This window comes from Monodon monoceros, unplaced genomic scaffold, assembly GCF_005190385.1.
Source record: "Monodon monoceros isolate NGI ecotype Baffin Bay Population unplaced genomic scaffold, NGI_Narwhal_1 Super_Scaffold_22, whole genome shotgun sequence".
Lineage (NCBI taxonomy): Eukaryota > Metazoa > Chordata > Mammalia > Artiodactyla > Monodontidae > Monodon > Monodon monoceros.
In genome coordinates, this window is record NW_021703779.1 from 53,491,095 (window position 1) to 53,510,472 (window position 19,378).

The 19,378-nt window shown below is 41.0% G+C and overlaps 1 long non-coding RNA gene across 1 annotated transcript; it reads left to right on the plus strand.

The window, feature by feature from the left end:
- The first annotated feature begins 92 nt into the window (after positions 1-92).
- LOC114905562 lies at positions 93-16,218 on the plus strand. The gene is made up of 6 exons (XR_003796301.1): positions 93-289; positions 12,293-12,399; positions 12,698-12,843; positions 14,062-14,137; positions 15,074-15,194; positions 15,565-16,218. It is a non-coding gene; the product is annotated as an uncharacterized LOC114905562 (long non-coding RNA).
- The last annotated feature ends 3,160 nt before the right edge of the window (positions 16,219-19,378 follow it).

Genomic DNA, 19,378 nt, shown 5'->3' on the forward strand with positions numbered 1-19,378 from the left:
TTTAAGAATCGCTGTATATTTTCTCCCACCATTATTAGTTAGTGGTACTGTGCTGTTCAGTTGCCTTGTTTTACAAATTGAACATCCATGTGTCTAATCCTCTTTCTCTCTCTCATGCAGACAGGGTATTGGTGACAGTCTTCCGGCAGTGTGGTTCCACCTCCCATGTGCACCTACCGACTGCTGCTCCCACACCCTGTAGCTCAAATCATGTTCTCCACACACCCTAAAAAGAGTAACGACCTCGCTGTCCTAAATGCCAGTAACCAGATTTTTGTTTATAAATGTGGTATGTTCAAAAACTGTTATCAGGATGTTCTGAATCAAATCTCTCCTACACAAAAGCAAACTATAGTTTGGTGTTGCGTTGGCTCTAGGGCTTCGAAAAATTTTGAAGTTTATAATTAATATCATTATTACTGTGATGTTTAATTGACTTGTAGGGTTTTTTGTGTGTTTGTGTGGGGGGCTTCAATCCTACTCTGGCTAATAAGAACAATTCTTTTTGCTTTGTTGAACTTGAAGGGTTAGTTATTTAAGAATAATTCTCAATCCTAGAAAGAACGTAGTATCTCATTACATCCTTAACATGTTTTACAGTTTTCATTGCCATTGCACATATTTTCAGTTGATCTCACAGCTTTCCTAGGAGCTATGTCAGAGGTGGAGTTTTTCTGTTTTATAGATGAGGAAACAGAATGCCAGAGGGTTTGCAGTCTGCTTGAGCAAGAAAGGACAAGGACCTCTACTTAGGTGTTTTAGCGTCTAATCTAGCTGTCCTTCCACAGTCCCGTTGCTCGCAGTTTCTAGTTGCTTTCCTGATGTACTTGGAGAACCTGTAATTTGTGAATTCTATGGTTGTGTCGTAAGTTATACTGGCGCATGGCAGTGGTAGGCTTGTTTTCAAATAAGGTTTGAATTCTCAGCCTGAAAGGTAGGCAGAAATTTAAGAAAGAGGTTGAGATGTGGTTATTTTCTAGATTGCTTTATTTGTAAAGTGGATTACCTTCTAGAACCCATTAAATGCAGGACCCCATATCCGTGGTATCAGGAAAAATGTTTGTAGCTTACTATGATAGTATTTGCATTTTTTCCCCCTAGGTGATAGTCCAAGTGTAGACTCTACAGTGAAACTGGGAGCTGTGGGTGGAAATGGATTTAACATTTCTCTTAGAACACCTCATCAGGACAAGAGATACACGTAGGTTGTTCTTAGTTGCCTTGGAACTCTGGGCACAGAAGCAGCCAGCATTTAGTCCTAAATTCAGCCAACTGTTATTATCTTATCCTGTGCCTGTTGCTCAGTGGAACAAGAAGTAGATACAACACCTGGGCCCTGGTTTTTCAGCCTGGTTGGGGAAGTCAGTTACCTATATATCTGAATGTCATATATGCTGATGGGTGGCAATGGAGCATAAGTCTTAAACTGACTTAGAACCCATTCCCCCACCATCCCTGGGGGGGATTTTCAACAGGGAATATCCCGTGGGAAAGATGGAGATGCAGATGATAGATCACAGTGCATTTGCCTACACAGATGAGGATACGTACATTGTTAATGTGCGGCTGACCTAATGCAGTCTCTAGTTTGTCTCATCCTACAGTGCAGAACTTTTGGCTGCTGTGTTTCGAGGCTCTCAGGTTGGAAATCAGAATGCATTTTCCTATGGAAACGATAGTATGAACAGTTGTATATAATTGAATACCTCAGGTACATTATAGGCATTGTAAAATGACCCAGAAGCCAAATTATTAATTATAAGTCCATTTCTGTGAGAATCCAGAATTTGATTCTGTTCTGTTTAATGAGCCCATGGTCTTTTTTTTTTTTTAACTTTCCACTTTATAACAAAGTGAACCAGCTATACATATACATATATCCCCATATCTCTTCCCTCTTGCATCTCCGTCCCTCCCACCCTCCCTATCCCACCCATCTAGGTGGTCACAAAGCACCGAGCTGATCTCCCTGTTCTGTGCGACTGCTTCCCACTAGCTACTGATTTTACATTTGGTACTGTATATATGTACACGCAACTCTCTCACTTTGTCTCAGCTTACCATTCCGCCTCCCTGTGTCCTCAAGTCCATTTGCTAGTAGGTCTGCATCTTTATTCCCGTCCTGCCCCTAGGTTCTTCATGATCATTTTTTTTAGATTACATATATATGTGATAGCATTCGGTACTTGCTTTTCTCTTTATGACTTACTTCACTCTGTATGACAGACTCTAGGTCCATCCACCTCACTACGTATAACACAATTTCATTTCTTTTTAAGGCTGAGTAATATTCCATTGTATATATGTGCCACATCTTCTTTATCCATTCATCCGATGATGGGCGCTTAGGTTGTTTCCATCTCTGTCCTGGCTATTGTAAATAGAGCTGCAATGAACATTTTGGTACATGACTCTTTTTGAATTTTGGTTTTCTCAGGGTATATGCCCAGTAGTGGGATTGCTGGGTCGTATGGTAATTCTATTTGTAGTTTTTGAAAGGACCTCCGTACTGTTCTCCATAGTGGCTGAACCAATTCACATTCCCACCAGCAGTGCAAGAGTGTTCCCTTTTCTCCACACCCTCTCCAGCATTTATTGTTTCTAGATTTTTCGATGATGGCCATTCTGACTGGTGTGAGATGATATCTCATTGTAGTTTTGATTTGCATTTCTCTAATCATTAATGATGTTGAGCATTCTTTCATGTGTTTGTTGGCATTCTGTGTATCTTCTTTGGAGAAATGTCTATTTAGGTCTTCTGCCCATTTTTGGATTGGGTTGTTTGTTTTCTTGTTATTGAGCTGCATGAGCTGCTTGTAAATTTTGGAGATTAATCCTTTGTCAGTTGCTTCATTTGCAAATATTTTCTCCCATTCTGAGGGTTGTCTTTTGGTCTTGTTTATGGTTTCCTTTGCTGTGCAAAAGCTTTGAAGTTTCATTAGGTCCCATTTGTTTATTTTTGTTTTTATTTCCATTACTCTAGGAGGTGGGTCAGAAAGGATCTTTCTGTGATTTATGTCATAGAGTGTTCTGCCTATGTTTTCCTCTAAGAGTTTGATAGTTTCTGGCCTTACATTTAGGTCTTTAATCCATTTTGAGCTTATTTTTGTGTATGGTGTTAGGGAGTGATCTAGTCTCATACTTTTCCATGTACCTGTCCAGTTTTCCCAGCACCACTTATTGAAGAGGCTGTCCTTTCTCCACGGTACATTCCTGCCCCCTTTATCAAAGATAAGGTGTCCATATGTGCGTGGGTATATATCTGGGCTTTCTATCCTGTTCCATTGATCTATCTTTCTGTTTTTGTGCCAGTACCATACTGTCTTGGTTAATGTAGCTTTGTAGTATAGTCTGAAGTCAGGGTGCCTGATTCCTCCAGCTCCTTTTTTCGTTCTCAAGATTGCCTTGGCTATTCGGGGTCTTTTGTGTTTCCATACGAATTGCGAAATTTTTTGTTCTAGTTCTGTGAAAAATGCCAGTGGTATTTTGATAGGGATTGCATTGAATGTATAGATTGCTTTGGGTAGTAGAGTCATTTTCACAATGTTGATTCTTCCAATCCAAGAACATGGTATATCTCTCCATCTATTTGTATCATCTTTAATTTCTTTCATCAGTGTCTTATAATTTTCTGCATACAGGTCTTTTGTCTCCTTAGGTAGGTTTATTCCTAGATATTTTATTCTTTTTGTTGCAGTGGTAAATGGGAGTGTTTTCTTGGTTTCACTTTCAGATTTTTCATCGTTAGTATATAGGAATGCCAGAGATTTCTGTGTATTAATTTTGTATCCTGCTACTTTACCAAATTCATTGATTAGCTCTAGTAGTTTTCTGGTAGCATCTTTAGGATTCTCTATGTATAGTATCATGTCATCTGCAAACAGTGACAGCTTTACTTCTTCTTTTCCGATTTGGATTCCTTTTATTTCCTTTTCTTCTCTGATTGCTGTGGCTAAAACTTCCAAAACTATGTTGAATAAGAGTGGTGAGAGTGGGCAACCTTGTCCTCTTCCTGGTCTTAGTGGAAATGCTTTCAGTTTTTCACCATTGAGGATGATGTTTGCTGTGGGCTTGTCATATATGGTGTTTATCATGTTGAGGAAAGTTCCCTCTATGCCTACTTTCTGGAGGGTTTTTGTCATAAATGGGTGTTGAGTTTTGTCAAAAGCTTTCTCTGCATCTATTGAGATGATCATATGGTTTTTCTCCTTCCATTTGTTAATATGGTTTATCACATTGATAGATTTGCATATATTGAAGAATCCTTGCATTCCTGGAATAAACCCCACTTGATCATGGTGTATGATCCTTTTAATGTGCTGTTGGATTCTGTTTGCTAGTATTTTGTTGAGGATTTTTGCATCTATGTTCATCAGTGATATTGGCCTGTAGTTTTCTTTCTTTGTGACATCCTTGTCTGCTTTTGGTATCAAGGTGATGGTGGCCTCGTAGAAGGAATTTGGGAGTGTTCCTCCCTCTGCTATATTTTGGAAGAGTTTGAGAAGGATAGGTGTTAGCTCTTCTCTAAATGTTTGATAGAATTTGCCTGTGAAGCCATCTGGTCCTAGGCTTTTGTTTGTTGGAAGATTCTAAATCACAGTTTCAATTTCAGTGCTTGTGTTTGGTCTGTTCATATTTTCTATTTCTTCGTGATTCAGTCTTGGCAGGTTGTGCATTTCTAAGAATTTGTCCATTTCTTCCAGGTTGTCCATTTTATTGGCATAGAGTTGCTTGTAGTAATCTCATGATCTTTTGTATTTCTGCAGTGTCAGTTGTTACTTCTCCTTTTTCATTTCCAATTCTATTGATTTGAGTCTTCTCCCTTTTTTTCTTGATGAGTCTGGCTAACGTTTTATCAATTTTGTTTATCTTTTCAAAGAATCAGCTTTTAGTTTCATTGATCTTTGCTATCGTTTTCTTCATTTTTTTTTCATTTATTTCTGATCTGATCTTTATGATTTCTTTCCTTCTGCAAACTTTGGGGGGTTTTTATTCTTCTCTCTCTAATTGCTTTAGGTGTAAGGTTACGTTGTTTGTTTGAGATGTTTCTTGTTTCTTAAGGTAGGATTGTAGTGCTATAATCTTCCCTCTTAGAGGTGCTTTTGCTGCATCCCATAGGTTTGGGGTCGTTTTGCTTTCATTGTCATTTGTTTCTAGGTATTTTTTGATTTCCACTTTGATTTCTTCAGTGATCTCTTGGTTATTAAGTAGTGTGTTGTTTCGCCTCCCTGTGTTTGCATTTCTTACAGATCTTTTCCTGTAATCGATATCTAGTCTCATGGCGTTGTGGTCGGAAAAGATACTTGATACAATTTCAGTTTTCTTAAATTTACCAAGGCTTGTTTTGTGACACAACATATGATCTCTCCTGGAGAATGTTCCATGAGGAGTTGACAAGAAAGTGTAATCTGTTGTTTTTAGATGGAATGTCCAATAAATATCAATTGAGTCCATCTTGTTTAATGCGTCATTTAAAGCTTGTGTTTCCTTATTGATTTTCATTTTGGATGTTCTTTCCATTGGTGAAAGTGGGGTGTTAAAGTCCCCTACTATGATCGTGTTACTGTCGATTTCCCCTTTTATGGCTGTTAGTATCTGCCTTATGTATTGAGGTTCTCCTATGTTGGGTGCATGAATATTTACAATTGTTATATCTTCTTCTTGGATCGATCCCTTGATCATTAGGTAGTGTCCTTCTTTGCCCCTTGTAATAGTCTTTGTTTTAAAGTCTATTTTGTCTGATATGAGAATTGCTACTCCAGCTTTCTTTTGATTTCCATTTGCATGGAATATCTTTTTCCATCCCCTCGCTTTCAGTCTGTATGTGTCCCTAGGTCTGAAGTGGTCTCTTGTAGACAGCATATATACTGGTCTTGTTTTTGTATCCATTCAGCCAGTCTGTGTCTTTTGGTGAGAGCATTTAGTCCATTTACATTTAAGGTAATTATCGATATGTATGTTCCTATTCCCATTTTCTTGATTGTTTTGGGTTTGTCATTGTAGGTCTTTTCCTTCTCTTGTGTTTCCTGCCCAGAGAAGTTCCTTTAGCATTTGTTGTAAAGCTGGTTTGGTGGTGCTGAATTCTCTTAGCTTTTGCTTGTCTGTAAAGGTTTTAATTTCTCCGTCAAATATGAAAGAAATCCTTGCTGGGTAGAGTAATCTTGGTTGTAGGGTTTTCCCTTTCATCACTTTAAATATGTCCTGCCACTCCCTTCTGGCTTGCCGAGTTTCTGCTGAAAGATCAGCTGTTAACCTTATAGGGATTCCTTTGTGTGCTATTTGTTGTTTTTCCCTTGCTGCCTTCAATATTTTTTCTTTCTATTTAATTGTTGATTGTTTGATTAATATGTGTTGTGGCGTGCTTCTCCTTGGATTTATCCTTTATGGGAGTCTCTGTGCTTCCTGGACTTGATTTACTATTTCCTTTCCCATATTAGGGAAGTTTTCAACTGTAATCTCTTCAAGTGTTTTCTCAGTCCCTTTCTTTCTCTCTTCTTCTTCTGGGACCCCTATAATTCGAATGTTGGTGTGTTTAATGTTGTCCCAGAGGTCTCTGAGACTGTCCTCAATTCTTTTCATTCTTTTTTCTCTATTCTGTTCTGCAGTCTTATTTCCACCATTTTGTCTTCCATGTCACTTATCTGTTCTTCTGCCTCATTTATTCTGCTATTGATCCCTTATAGAAAATTTTTAATTTCATTTATTGTGTTTTTCATCATTGCTTGTTTGCTCTTTAGTTCTTCTAGGTCCTTGTCAAACGTTTCTTCTATTTTCTCCTTTCTATTTCCAAGATTTTTGATCATCTTTACTATCATTACTCTGAATTCTTTTTCAGGTAGACTGCCTATTTCCTCTTCATTTGTTTGGTCTGATGAGTTTTTATCTTGCTCCTTCATCTGCTGTGTGGTTCTTTGTCTTCTCATTTTGCTTAAGTTACTGTGTTTGGGGTCTCCTTTTCACAGGCTACCGGTTCGTAGTTCCCGTTGTCCATGGTGTCTGCCCCCAGTGGTTAAGGTTGGTTCAGTGGGTTGTGTAGGCATCCTGGTGGAGGGGACTAGTGCCTGTGTTCTGGTGGATGAGGCTGGATCTTGTCTTTCTGGTGGGCAGTTCCGCCTCTGGTGGTGTTTTTTGGGGGGTCTGTGATCTGATTATGACTTTAGGCAGCCTCTCTGCTTATGGGTGGTATTTTGTTCCTGTCTTGCTAGTTGTTTGTCATAGGGTGTCCAGCACTGTAGCTTGCTGGTCATTGAGTGGAGCTGGGTCTTGGCCTTGAGATGGAGATCTCTGGGAGATTTTCACCATTTGATATTACGTGGATCTGGGAGGTCTCTGGTGGACCAGTGTCCTGAACTCAGATTTCCCACGTCAGAGGCACAGGCCTGCCGCCTGGCTGGAGCACCTAGACCCTGTCATCCACACGGCTAAGAAGAAAAGGGAGAAGAAAAGAAAGAAAGAAAGGGGGGGGGCGGAGGGGGGGGGGGGGGGAGGGAGGGAGGGAGGGGGAGAGAGAGAGAGAAACAAAGAAAGAAACACAGAAAGAAAGAAAGAAAAAATATAATAAAGTTGTTAAGATAAAAACAAAAAATAATTATTAAAAATTAATTTAAGAAAGGGAAAGAAAGAAAGAAGAGAGCAACCAAACCAAAAAACAAATCCACCAATGGTAACAAGTGCTAAAAACTATACTAAGAAAAATGGACAGACAGAACCCTAGGACAGATGGTAAAAGCAAAGCTGTACAGACAAAATCACACACAGAAGCATACACATGCACACTCACAAAATGAGAATAAGGCAAACAAATATATACATCCTTGCTCCAAAAATCCACCACCGCAATTTGGGATGATTCGTTGTCTATTCAGGTATTCCACAGATGCAGGATACATCGAGTTGAGTGTGAAGATTTAATCTGCTGCTCCTGAGGCTGCTGGGAGAGGTTTCCCTTTCTCTTCTTTATTCGCACAGCCCCTGGGGTTCAGCTTTGGATTTGGCCCCGCCTCTGCATGTAGGTCGCCTGAGGTCATCTGTTCCCGCTCAGACCAGATGGGGTTAAAGGAGTAGCTTATTAGGGGGCTATGGCTCACTCAAGCCGGGGGGTGGGGGCTGGTGGGCAGGGAGGGAGGGCGGGGTGCGGAATGCAGTCCGAGCCTGGGGCGGCAGAGGCCATCATGACGTTGCACCAACCTGAGACATGCTGTGTGTTCCCCCGGGAAGTTGTCCGTGGATCACGGAACCCTGACAGTGGCGGGTTACACAGGCTCCTGGGAGGGGAGGTGTGGATAGTGACCTGTGCTTGCACACAGGCTTCTTGGTGGCTGCAGCAGCAGCCTTAGCATTTCATGCCCATCTCTGGGTTCCTCGCTGATAGCTGTGGCTTGTGCCCATCTCTGGAGCTCCTTCAGGTGGTGCTCTTAATCCCCTCTCCTCGTGCACCGTGAAATAAAGAGGCAAGAAAAAGTCTCTTGCCTCTTCGGCAGCTCCAGACCTTGTCCCCGGGCACACTCCCGCCTAGCTGTGGTGCACTAGCCCCCTTCAGGCTGTGTTCATGCAGCCAACCCCAGTCCTGTCCCTGAGATCCGACCTCCGAAGCTGGAGCCTCAGCTCCCAGCCCCCACCCGCCCTGGTGGGTGAGCAGACAAGCCTCGCAGGCTGGTGAGTGCTGGCCGGCACCCATCCTCCGTGAGGGAATCTCTCCACTTTGCCCTCCGCACCCCTGTTGCTGCGCTGTCCTCCGTGGCTCTGAAGCTTCCCCCCTCCAAGCCCATGTTCTTAATTACTGCACTACTTTGTCTCCTGGGAACATTTATTTCTAAATTAATGGGAATAATGAGCCAATAACTGAATATAACAAATAATATGTTTCTTAAATGTCATTATATGCAATATATTTAATAAATGAATATATTTCCTACCTGTGTATGATTTGGGAGCTGTCTGTATAATGCTTAGTAATTTTTCAAAGAGCATGTACATGGATTATTTCATTTCACAGACTTGAAAGTTTAGAGGACAGATTTAAGGCAAACTAGAAAGCGTGAGGCAATTGAGAATATAGTTTCATGTTTTAAAAGATTGTGAGAAGCATAGCTCTAAGTCATTTAGAGAAGATTTCATGAAGGGCATAAATAAATTACCTTGAACTTTGAAAAAGAGAGAGGTTTAGGATTGCCAGAGAAGGACTGAGAATGTTGGGTGTGGTGGGCAGAAGAGTGTCAGTGAGAACCCGAGGCAGGAATGCTCCTGTGTGGGGCTGAATGTAGTGGAGAGACTGAGTCCAGGGAGAGCTGGTTGAATAGGAAGATCAGACTAGTGTCTCAGCTTCTTCAGTGCCCGCTGAGGATCTGCTGCTTGAGCTGAAAGGCAGGAAGTAGCCATTGTGAGTTGCCGCGTGAAGTAGTAAAAACAGGCCCTCCTCCAGTGTCTGAATGCTACAGGAGGAAGGCATTAGCGGCAAAGAAGTCATCTCCCAAACTAATTACTCATTTTGATATGAGATGCTTAGGAAAGGATCCATTCAACTGAGGCCTAAATATCTTCTGGAGCCTGGTTTGAATGCTGGTAAGTGGTAACAATGGAACACTCCTGGGGTTTATTAGTGTAGGACCTGGGGCAGTCAGTTTTTCTTCTGTAGTCAGTTTCTTGAAATGTTCTCTTCAAATCGAAAGATCTCAGAGTATAAGGTACTTAATTTTAAATACTAGAAAAACATATTCTTAAGCAAGGCAAACATTATTTTTGGATTTTCTAGTATTGGGCATTACCTCAGGTTTTGTCCCTCCAAATAAGGAGTTGACTGTATATAAAGTGGTTCATTCTTCATTCAGGAAAATCTCGGTGATGTTGAAGTCTTACTCATGTTTTGAAAATTCTTCAATATTTAAAACAGAATTCAGTTTGAGAAGAGTGAAGATGAAGAAGTAAACCCACTGAAGCTCAGCCTTCTCACCTGGGTTCAGGAAGACGTTTTCCTGGCTGTGAGCCACAGTCAGTCCGCCCCAAGCTCTGTCATTCACCATCTGACTGTGGCCCCTTCTGAGATGGATAACAAGCAGGGACAGCTCAATATTAGGCATTCCAACAATTCCCTGTATTCCATGTGTTAATATGTGGATAGAGTTAGGCTTCTGTCTTTTATGAGCCTAGGACTTTATTTTTGTTTTTTACTTCCACTGAGCAGAGTTGAGGGGCAGTGGCTTCCTTTTTAGACATACTTAGCAAGAGGGTTAAGTCTAGTTTTTAGTCATGTCAAAATATAGATTAAAATGCATCAAGAATTGGTGAAAAATAGCACAAATACCAATAGATGAGGCAAAACATTTTTAAGGTGTGTTAAGAATTTTAATTCAGCTTATACTTACATTCCAGCAGAGTAATTATTAGCCTATGAGAATTAGCCACTCTAATTACCCTTGTTAGTTATTAAAATCAATTATGAGATCTATATATATGCACTTCATTTTGATTTAGTGACTTCAAAATACTTCTTCCGGCCTCCTATACATTTTGTTTGGCACTTGATTGCATTTATTACTAGAAAGCCTCTTCTATTTTTCTTTGCTAAAATTTCATAGCTCCCTGGCCCTGAGTTTCATTTTGATTCCTGACTGCATCTTTGTCACGTAACAGGTTTCATTAATGAATGCTGTTTTCTGTATTACAAGCCCTATTGTGCAGCAGATAGCGTTGTCTGGACAGCTCCGAGAAATCCTCAGGTTTCCAGTGTCAAAACTCGGCACCTTAGGCATACATTGATAGTAATCCCCAGATTCACATGTAATTAAAGGTCTACTGGTTAGCTTGAAATTCTGAAAACCGTTGTTGCAAAATTAGGAACCTCTCTTTATTGTATACATAAAGCATATTCCAAATGCAGTCATTAACTTCTAATCTTTGAATGATAATGCTTCATGTTTTTAAAAAGTATTTATTTTTGATTTATTTTGGCTGCGCCAGGTCTTAGTTGCGGCACACAGGATCTTTTCTAGTTGTGGCATGCGGTATCTAGTTCCCCAACCAGGGATTGAACCTGGGCTCCCTGCATTGGGAGTGTGGAGTCTTAACCACTGGACCACCAGGGAAATCCCAATAATGCTTCATATTTTTAAGAAGGTTTTGTCAATATGTCTGGATGCAGAATATGTGCTAGCTGCATGCAGACTTAACAGGGCTTCCTTTGGAAAACAGAGCAATTTACATTAGAAATGCCTAAATTATGCATGTTTCTACTACTCCAAATTTGAAGTTTTTTTTATCATTATCTTGTAAAAGGTAGATGCCGTCATCTCATTTGCTGTAAAGGAAGTGAGAAGTCATTTAAAATATATTTCTGCTGCTTTGACTTTTGTTTCTCAAAAAAGACTGTTTTGTTCATGCAAAATGTTAATGTCTTTGATGGATATGTAGTCCCCCAATCAGCTTATAGCTTACATTTACTATAGCTTGTGCTTTGTAAAAGGTACTCTTTTAAGTGCATTTCCTATATTAACTCACTTATTTCTCACAATACCTCTCTGAAGTATGTACTGTTTGGCGCCCTCATTGTACAGCTGAGGCAGCTGAGGCACAGAGCAGTTTAAGTAACTTGCCTGAGATAACGCAGGTGGAGCCAGGATCCAATTCTAGCCATTGCACCTCCAGAGTCTATTCCCTTAACTTGTCAGATAATTTATCCTCCCCAAATTTGTGGCATTTTGGAGTTTTTTGTAGATTTGTTAAGAACTCTTTGAATAAATGTTAGCATTGGCACCATTTGCTTTTATCGTACCTCTTCCACTTCCTTTAAGACATGTCTACTCTTGGTTCGTTGACTCAGGAAAAACTAAAATGGCAATAACAGATTCCCCTCTTCCCATTAAGGGAGACCCACAGATTTCTATGAATGAATATAATAGCAGTAGAGGTATTAAGTGTGCTCACTTTCCTACAGATTCACTGCTTTATTTAATGCAGTAAATTGAAATAAGTTGCAATAAGTTACATAAAGTTTCTGCCAGAATAGGAGTGATGACCTCACAATGTAGACACCTAGTTTATTGACATTGTGGAAAATAATGTCATGTGACAGGTAATTGCTTTACTTGGGCTTGCGCTTGCAATAGTTTATCTATTAGTGTGTATATACATATGGGTGTGCATTTATTATATTTATGTTATATTGAAATAGGCAGTGCAGCACCAAAGGAAAATTATATCATTTTCTGTTTTGCAAAATCAATGAAATGTCAGTACTTTTGAGAAAAATGGTCTGTTCAAGCCTTCCTCATTTCCTTTTTTTTTTTACTCTTGTCAGTTCATCTGTGACAGTGGATGGGGTCATAATCCATCTGTGCTGCAACTCCAAGACCAAGCCAGTAGCACTGCAGGTGGCTGGTGGTCAGATAATTAAGTACCTTTGGGGTGAGTATCAAAATGTTAGGAAAGCATGTCTATGGCTTACGTAGATATTTAATTCTTGAGCACATATACTTGTATCTTATCAGTGCTGCGGTGGTTATTAGGTCTTTTAATTACCCTGAAAAACTATCCCTAATCTATAGAGTGGAATTAGCAGGTGTGTTCTCCCTGTATTTTCTCTTGTAATGAACTGGAGTACTTTAATGAGTTTCTGAAACACATTTGGAAAGCGATTTAAATTGCATGTTAAGCATTTTAGCAAGTATTAGTGTAACTTTTTTTTTTTTTTTTTTTTAAAAAGAGCAGATCAGCTCTTGGTAAACCTCATCTGCCAATCCTGCAGAATCACCCTCTCTGGCTGTTGAACCGTGGAAGAACCCTGGTGAATTTCCTGTTCGATTTCCTTATCTGTGCGCACAGACCGAATTGGCCATGATTGGAGGAGAGGTAAGTAAACACAAGGCAGAAAAACTTACCACTTAGAGCAGTGACCCAGAAAGTGATAGCATTAAGTAGAAAGAGTGTGTGCTTTGGAGGTGGACCTGAGTGTCCACTAAATCTCAAGGCAACAATGAGAAGTTACTCACTGTCAACAATGAGAAGTTTCCTGAGTCTCAGCCTCTCAATCTCTGAAATGGGATTAAGAGATTGCCTGGCATGTAGTAGTTAGTTGATTCCTTTCCTTGGAAGTATAAATTCAAAAATAGAAAAATGCAACTGGCAGACATTTATCTCCAGTTGTACAAAACATTCAAAGTTAGTTTTATAAGTAACTTTTGGGGACAACAGAAATGTAATCTTGAAACTAGTAATCAGTAGGTTATCATTCATCAAATATTAGAATGCCTATAATTGTGGCAGGTGGTAGGACACAGTGGTTACAAAACCAAACAGCTGACTAATTCCTGCCCTTCTGGAATTTTTAATCTATCAATACGGGTATGGCTGTCCCTTCTGATAGGAGAATGAAGTAAATGAGCAGGGCGTAATGGTAGAGAATAGAGAAGTGTTTGAGGCTAGTTAGAGGATGGTAGCTGTGAGGATGGGGAGACCAACTTTTGGTGGTCTGGGAAAGCCTCTAGGAGGTGGTGGTGTATGTGCTGAGTGTGAAGAAAAAGAAAGCTCTATCTCTGAGAAAGGGAGAGTGTTCCAGGGAGGAGGAACTGTACCTACTGTGAGCTTAGAAAGAGCTCAGCTTATTCAAGGAACCTAATGGAAGCAGTGGCTAGACCTTAGTGATAGGCCATGGGAAGGAGTGTGGCTTTGCTCATTTAACATAGATTGGGAAACTGATGATTTTAATCAGGGAGTAGTGTGATGTGCTTCATGGTTTGAAAGGTTATTCTGGCTGCCCAGTAGAGAGTAGGTCGAAAGGGATGAGAGTTGAAGTGGCTGTGACTGGAGGCAGTGAGGGCCGAAAGGTGATATGTTTGAGACATGTGTAGGAGATAGAAATGGCAGGGCTTGCTGATGCACTGGATGCGCCATAGTCCACTTTGCACTAGACCAACCACATCTTAGGCATCTTAAGTCCCCATTGCAAGGACCTAGATGTGAAATCATAGGGCAATGGAACCATGTAATAGAAGAGTTTGGTTTAACTAGTTTGGTTAGAATTGTTTGTAATTTCATATTTTATTTCTTTGTCCTTGGCCTGACTGACAGATGTCGCTTTTTCATCAGTGACACTGAGGTATCAAGGCTTGTTCTGACACTGGATCTTTCTCAGTCTTGGCTCCAGGTAATATAGCTAACTCTCCCCTTTGCCTCCCCGACCTTTTGTAGGTTGCTTCAAATATCACATCATTTGCAGTATATGGTGAGTTTTTATTGTTAACAACTCATTCCCATACTTGCCACTGTTTTTGCCTGAGAGATGCTTCATTGAAAAGTAACTTTTCAGTGTATGAAATAGAAAATAGTCCCTGCTGTAATATCATTTGTCCTTTGAAGTCTTGATGACTTAAGATTGTTGCATACAATTTGTTGCTGTTTATCATGGAGTCCTAGACTGGAGAAAACTTTTCAAGTTCATTTACTTAGCCCCTAATCTCAACATAATATCTCAGTTGAATCACTCCACACCAGTTAGCAAAGAGAAGGAGGTCCTTCCTTAAGCAGCACATCCTAAGGTAAACAAAAATGTTCAGGAAATTTTTTAATATAACTAATATTTTACTTTGAATTACCATGTAGGCACCAAACTGGCAATATGCTCAATCTTCTTTGTAATCTTTCTTTTCTCACTGTGGCAGCCCTCTATTGTATATCTGAAGGACTCCATCTCATGGTTCGTAGGAAATCGGCCGCACTTTTTTCTGTGTTCCATGCCCCCCCCCAGTGTGTATGTGTGTGCATGCACACAATTTTCTTATGAAAATAAAAATAGCCCACTTATTTTCTTTGCTTCTATTGATAACTTGGAAACAGGGAATCTTTCACTGATACGATCATAGCTTTATCAGTACAAGAAGACAGAGAGAAGCTGCCCAACCCTCCCTGTGTTTTCCATATCAGTTGAGAAGTTGTGTATGGGCATGTGCATGAGGGCTCTGTGAGAGAGCACAAGATTCTGGGATAAGGTTGTTTATCAGAGGGGCTAATGGTCTTGAGGCTGAGTGAGAGAGCAGTGTGGCTTAGTTGTTAATTGCTTCCTTCTACTTTGGATAATGTGCAGTTTCAGCTGCAGTTAATGGAGAGTGGCTTGTCCTGTGTCTAATGGGGAATCTCTGCGGAAGGTGGAGAGGGGTTCATGCATTGTCACTGTTGTGCCCCAGGACACAAAGCTTATATTACAGGTAAGCTGATTTTTCAGGCTATATTTCTGATAGTCATTTGGCAGTAAATACCAAACAGAATTCTTGTGGATTATATTTTAGGCTCTCTTACCATTTGTATTAATTTATTATAAGCCTTTCCTTGCTAAGTTCTCTGTTAGCTTTATACAAAGGAATGTTAATACAGGCTCTGCCCAGTAAGGCTAAGAGGGAAACTTCTCTTAAAAGTCAAAATAAATTTTGAACACAACTAAATTTTGCCAAAAGTATGCTCATTTGACAGTGTTGTGTTAGTTCTCTAAGAAGAGTTAGGTAAAGTTGTATATCCTGGGTATTTAAATTTTTTTCTATTTAATTAAAAATGTTATTGATTTGATTTATTTATTTTAAGATGCCAAGGGGAAACTTAGAAGTTATTCATCATCGAGCCCTGATTTTAGCTCAAATTCGGAAGTGGTTGGACAAGTAAGTACCATGTGTATGATTAGTTAGCTTATTGTTATGACTTATGTGTGAAGACGGCAAGTATTCCATTAAGATTTTTAAAACTTAAAAGTCTTTAAATCTTTCATTACATATGTCTTCAATCAGATTCTCAGAGGTTCACTTTTTGTCACACTTTGCTTCTTATATCGTATGGTGTAATAGACATCCCTAGCAGAAGGAATCATGAGGCTCATTGTATGAAACAGGGCTTCCTAGCCTAAGGGGAACCATATGGGCTTTAGATGGCCTGTGAACCCAGGGAAATTTTACACCATCCTGTGTCTCTGTGTATTTGTCCGGGCAGAAGACACAAGGCTTTCAGCAGACTTATAAAAAGGCCTGTGACCCAAAAATGCCTGAGCCACTGTTGTGAAGGAAATGATCCATTGTTTGAATCTCTGAATTTGGGGGAAACTTTTTACTGGAAAGATGTTTACTAATATTTTGTTAAAAAAGAAACTAGACATCTACACATGGAACAACTCCTACAGAACACCTACTGAACGCTGGCAGAAGACCTCAGACCTCCCAAAAGGCAAGAAACCCCCCACGTACCTGGGTAGGGCAAAAGAAAAAAGAATAAACAGAGACAAAAGGATAGGGATGGGACCTGCACCAGCGGGAGGGAGCTGTGAAGGAGGAAAGGTTTCCACACACTAGAAGCCCCTTCGCGGGCAGAGACTGTGGGTGGCGGAGGGGGGAAGCTTCAGAGCCGCGGAGGAGAGCACAGCAAGAGGCGTGGGGGGGGGGAGCAAAGCGGAGAGATTCCCGCACAGAGGATCGGTGCCCACAGGCACTCACCAGCCCGAGAGGCTTGTCTGCTCCCCCGCCGGGGAAGGCGGGGCTGGGAGCTGAGGCTCGGGCTTCGGTCTCGGAGCGCAGGGAGAGGACTGGGGTTGGTGGCGTGAACACAGCCTGCAGGGGGTTAGTGCACCACGGCTGTTTAGGAGGGAGTCCGGGGAAAAGTCTGGACCTGCCAAAGAGGCAAGGGACTGTTTCTTCCCTCTTTGTTTCCTGGTGTGCGAGGAGAGGGGATCAACAACGCTGCTTAAAGGAGCTCCAGAGACGGGCACGAGCTGAGGCCAAAAGCGCGGACCCCAGAGACAGGCATGAGACGCTAAGGCTGCTGCTGCCGCCACCAAGAAGCCTGTGTGCGAACACAGGTCACTATCCACACCCCACTTCCAGGGAGCCTGTGCAGGCCGCCACTGCCAGGGTCCCGGGATCCAGGGACAACTCCCCCGGGAGAACTCACAGAGTGCCTCAGGCTGGTGCAACGTCACGTCGGCCTCTGCCACCGCAGGCTCACCCCGCATCCGTACCCCTCCCTCCCCCAGGCCTGAGTGAGCCAGAGCCCCCGAATCAGCAGCTCCTTTAACCCCGTCCTGTCTGAGCGAAGAACAGATGCCCTCCAGCGACCTACAAGCAGAGGCGGGGCCAAATCCAAAGCTGAGCCCCTGGGAGCTGTGAGAACAAAGAAGAGAAAGGGAAATCTCTCCCAGCAGCCTCAGAAGTAGCGGATTAAAGCTCCACAATCAACTTGATGTACCCTGCATCTGTGGAATACATGAATAGAAAACGAATCATGCCAAATTGAGGAGGTGCACGTTGAGAGCAAGATTTATGATTTTTTCCCCTTTTCCTCTTTTTGTGAGTGTGTATGTGTATGCTTCTGTGTGAGATTTTGTCTGTATAGCTTTGCTTCCACCATTTGTCCGAGGCTTCTATCCATCCGGTGTTTTTTTTTTTTTGAATTTTTTTCTTAATAATTACTTTTTATTTTATTAACTTTATTTTATTTTACTTTATCTTCGTTCTTTCTTTCCTTCCTTCCCTCCTTTAGACAAAGAATCATCCCAAATTGACGAGGTGGACTTTGAGAGCAAGATTTAGGATTTTTTCCCCTTTTCCGCTTTTTGTGAGTGTGTATTTTTATGCTTCTGTGTGAGATTTTGTCTGTACAGCTTTGCTTCCACCATTTGTCCTAGGGTTCTATCCGTCCATTTTGTTTCTCTTAGTAATTATTTTTTTTATTTTAATAACTTTATTATCTTTTATCTTACTTTATTTTATTTTACTTTATCTTCTTTCTTTCTTTTTTTCCTTCCTTCCTCCCTCCCTCCCTGTCTCCTTTCTTTCTTTCTTTCTTCTTCTACTAATGCTTTCTTTCTACTTTTTCTGCCTTTTATTCTGAGCTGTGTGGATGAAGGGATCTTGGTGCTGAAATCAGGAGTCAGTGCTGTGCCTCTGAGGTGGGAGAGCCAACTTCAGGACACTGGTCCACAAGAGACCTCCCAGCTCCACATAATATCAAACGGCAAAATCTCCCAGAGATCTCCATCTAAACACCAGCACCCAGCTTCACTCAACGACCAGCAAGCTACAGTGCTGGACATCCTATGCCAAACAACTAGCAAGACAGGAACACAACCCCACCCATTACCAGAGAGGCTGCCTAAAATCATCATAATTCCACAGACACCCTAAAACACACCACCAGACGTGGAACTGCCCACCAGAAAGACAAGATCCAGCCTCATCCGCCAGCACACAGTCACTAATCCCCTCCATCAGGAAGCCTACGCAGCCCACTGAACCAACCTTACCCACTGGAGACAGACACCAAAAGCAATGGGAACTAGGAACCTGCAGCCTGCAAAAAGGAGACCCCAAACACAGTAAGATAAGAGAAATGAGAAGACAGAAAAACACACAGCAGATGAAGGAGCAAGACCTAACAAATGAAGAGGAAATAGGCAGTCTACCTGAAAAAGAATTCAGAATAATCATAGTAAAGATGACACAAAACCTTGGAATAGAATAGACAAAATGCCAGAAACATTTAACAAAGACATAGAAGAACTAAAGATGAAGCAAACAACGATGAACAACACAATAAATGAAATGAAAAATACTCTAGATGGGATCAACAGCAGAATAACTGAGGCAGAAGAACGGATAAGTGACCTGGAAGATAAAATAGTGGAAATAACTACCGCACAGCAGAAAAAAGAAAAAAGAATGAAAAGAATGGAGGACAGTCTCAGAGACCTCTGGGACAACATTAAACGCACCAACATTCGAATTATAGGGGTTCAAGAAGAAGAAGAGGAAAAGAAAGGGACTGAGAAAATATTTGAAGAGATTACAGTTGAAAACTTCCCTAACATGGGGAAGGAAATAGTTAATCAAGTCCAGGAAGCACAGAGAGTCCCATACAGGATAAATGCAAGGAGAAATACGCCAAGACACATATTAATCAAACTGTCAAAAATTAAATACAAATAAATATATTAAAAGCAGCAAGGGAAAAACAACGAATAACACACAAGGAAATCCCCGTAAGGTTAACAGCTGATCTTTCAGCAGAAACTCTGCAAGCCAGAAGGGACTGGCAGGACATATTTAAAGTGATGAAGGAGAAAAACCTGCAACCAAGATTACTCTAGCCAGCAAGGATCTCATTCAGATTTGATGGAGAAATTAAAACCTTTGCAGACAAGCAAATGCCGAGAGAGTTCAGCACCACCAAATCAACTCTGCAACAACTGCTAAAGGAACTACACTAGGCAAGAAACACAAGAGAAGGAAAAGACCTACAATAACGAACCCAAAACAATTAAGAATATGGGAATAGGAACATACATATCGATAATTACCTTAAATGTAAATGGACTAAATGCTCCCACCAAAAGACACACGTTGGCTGAATGGATACA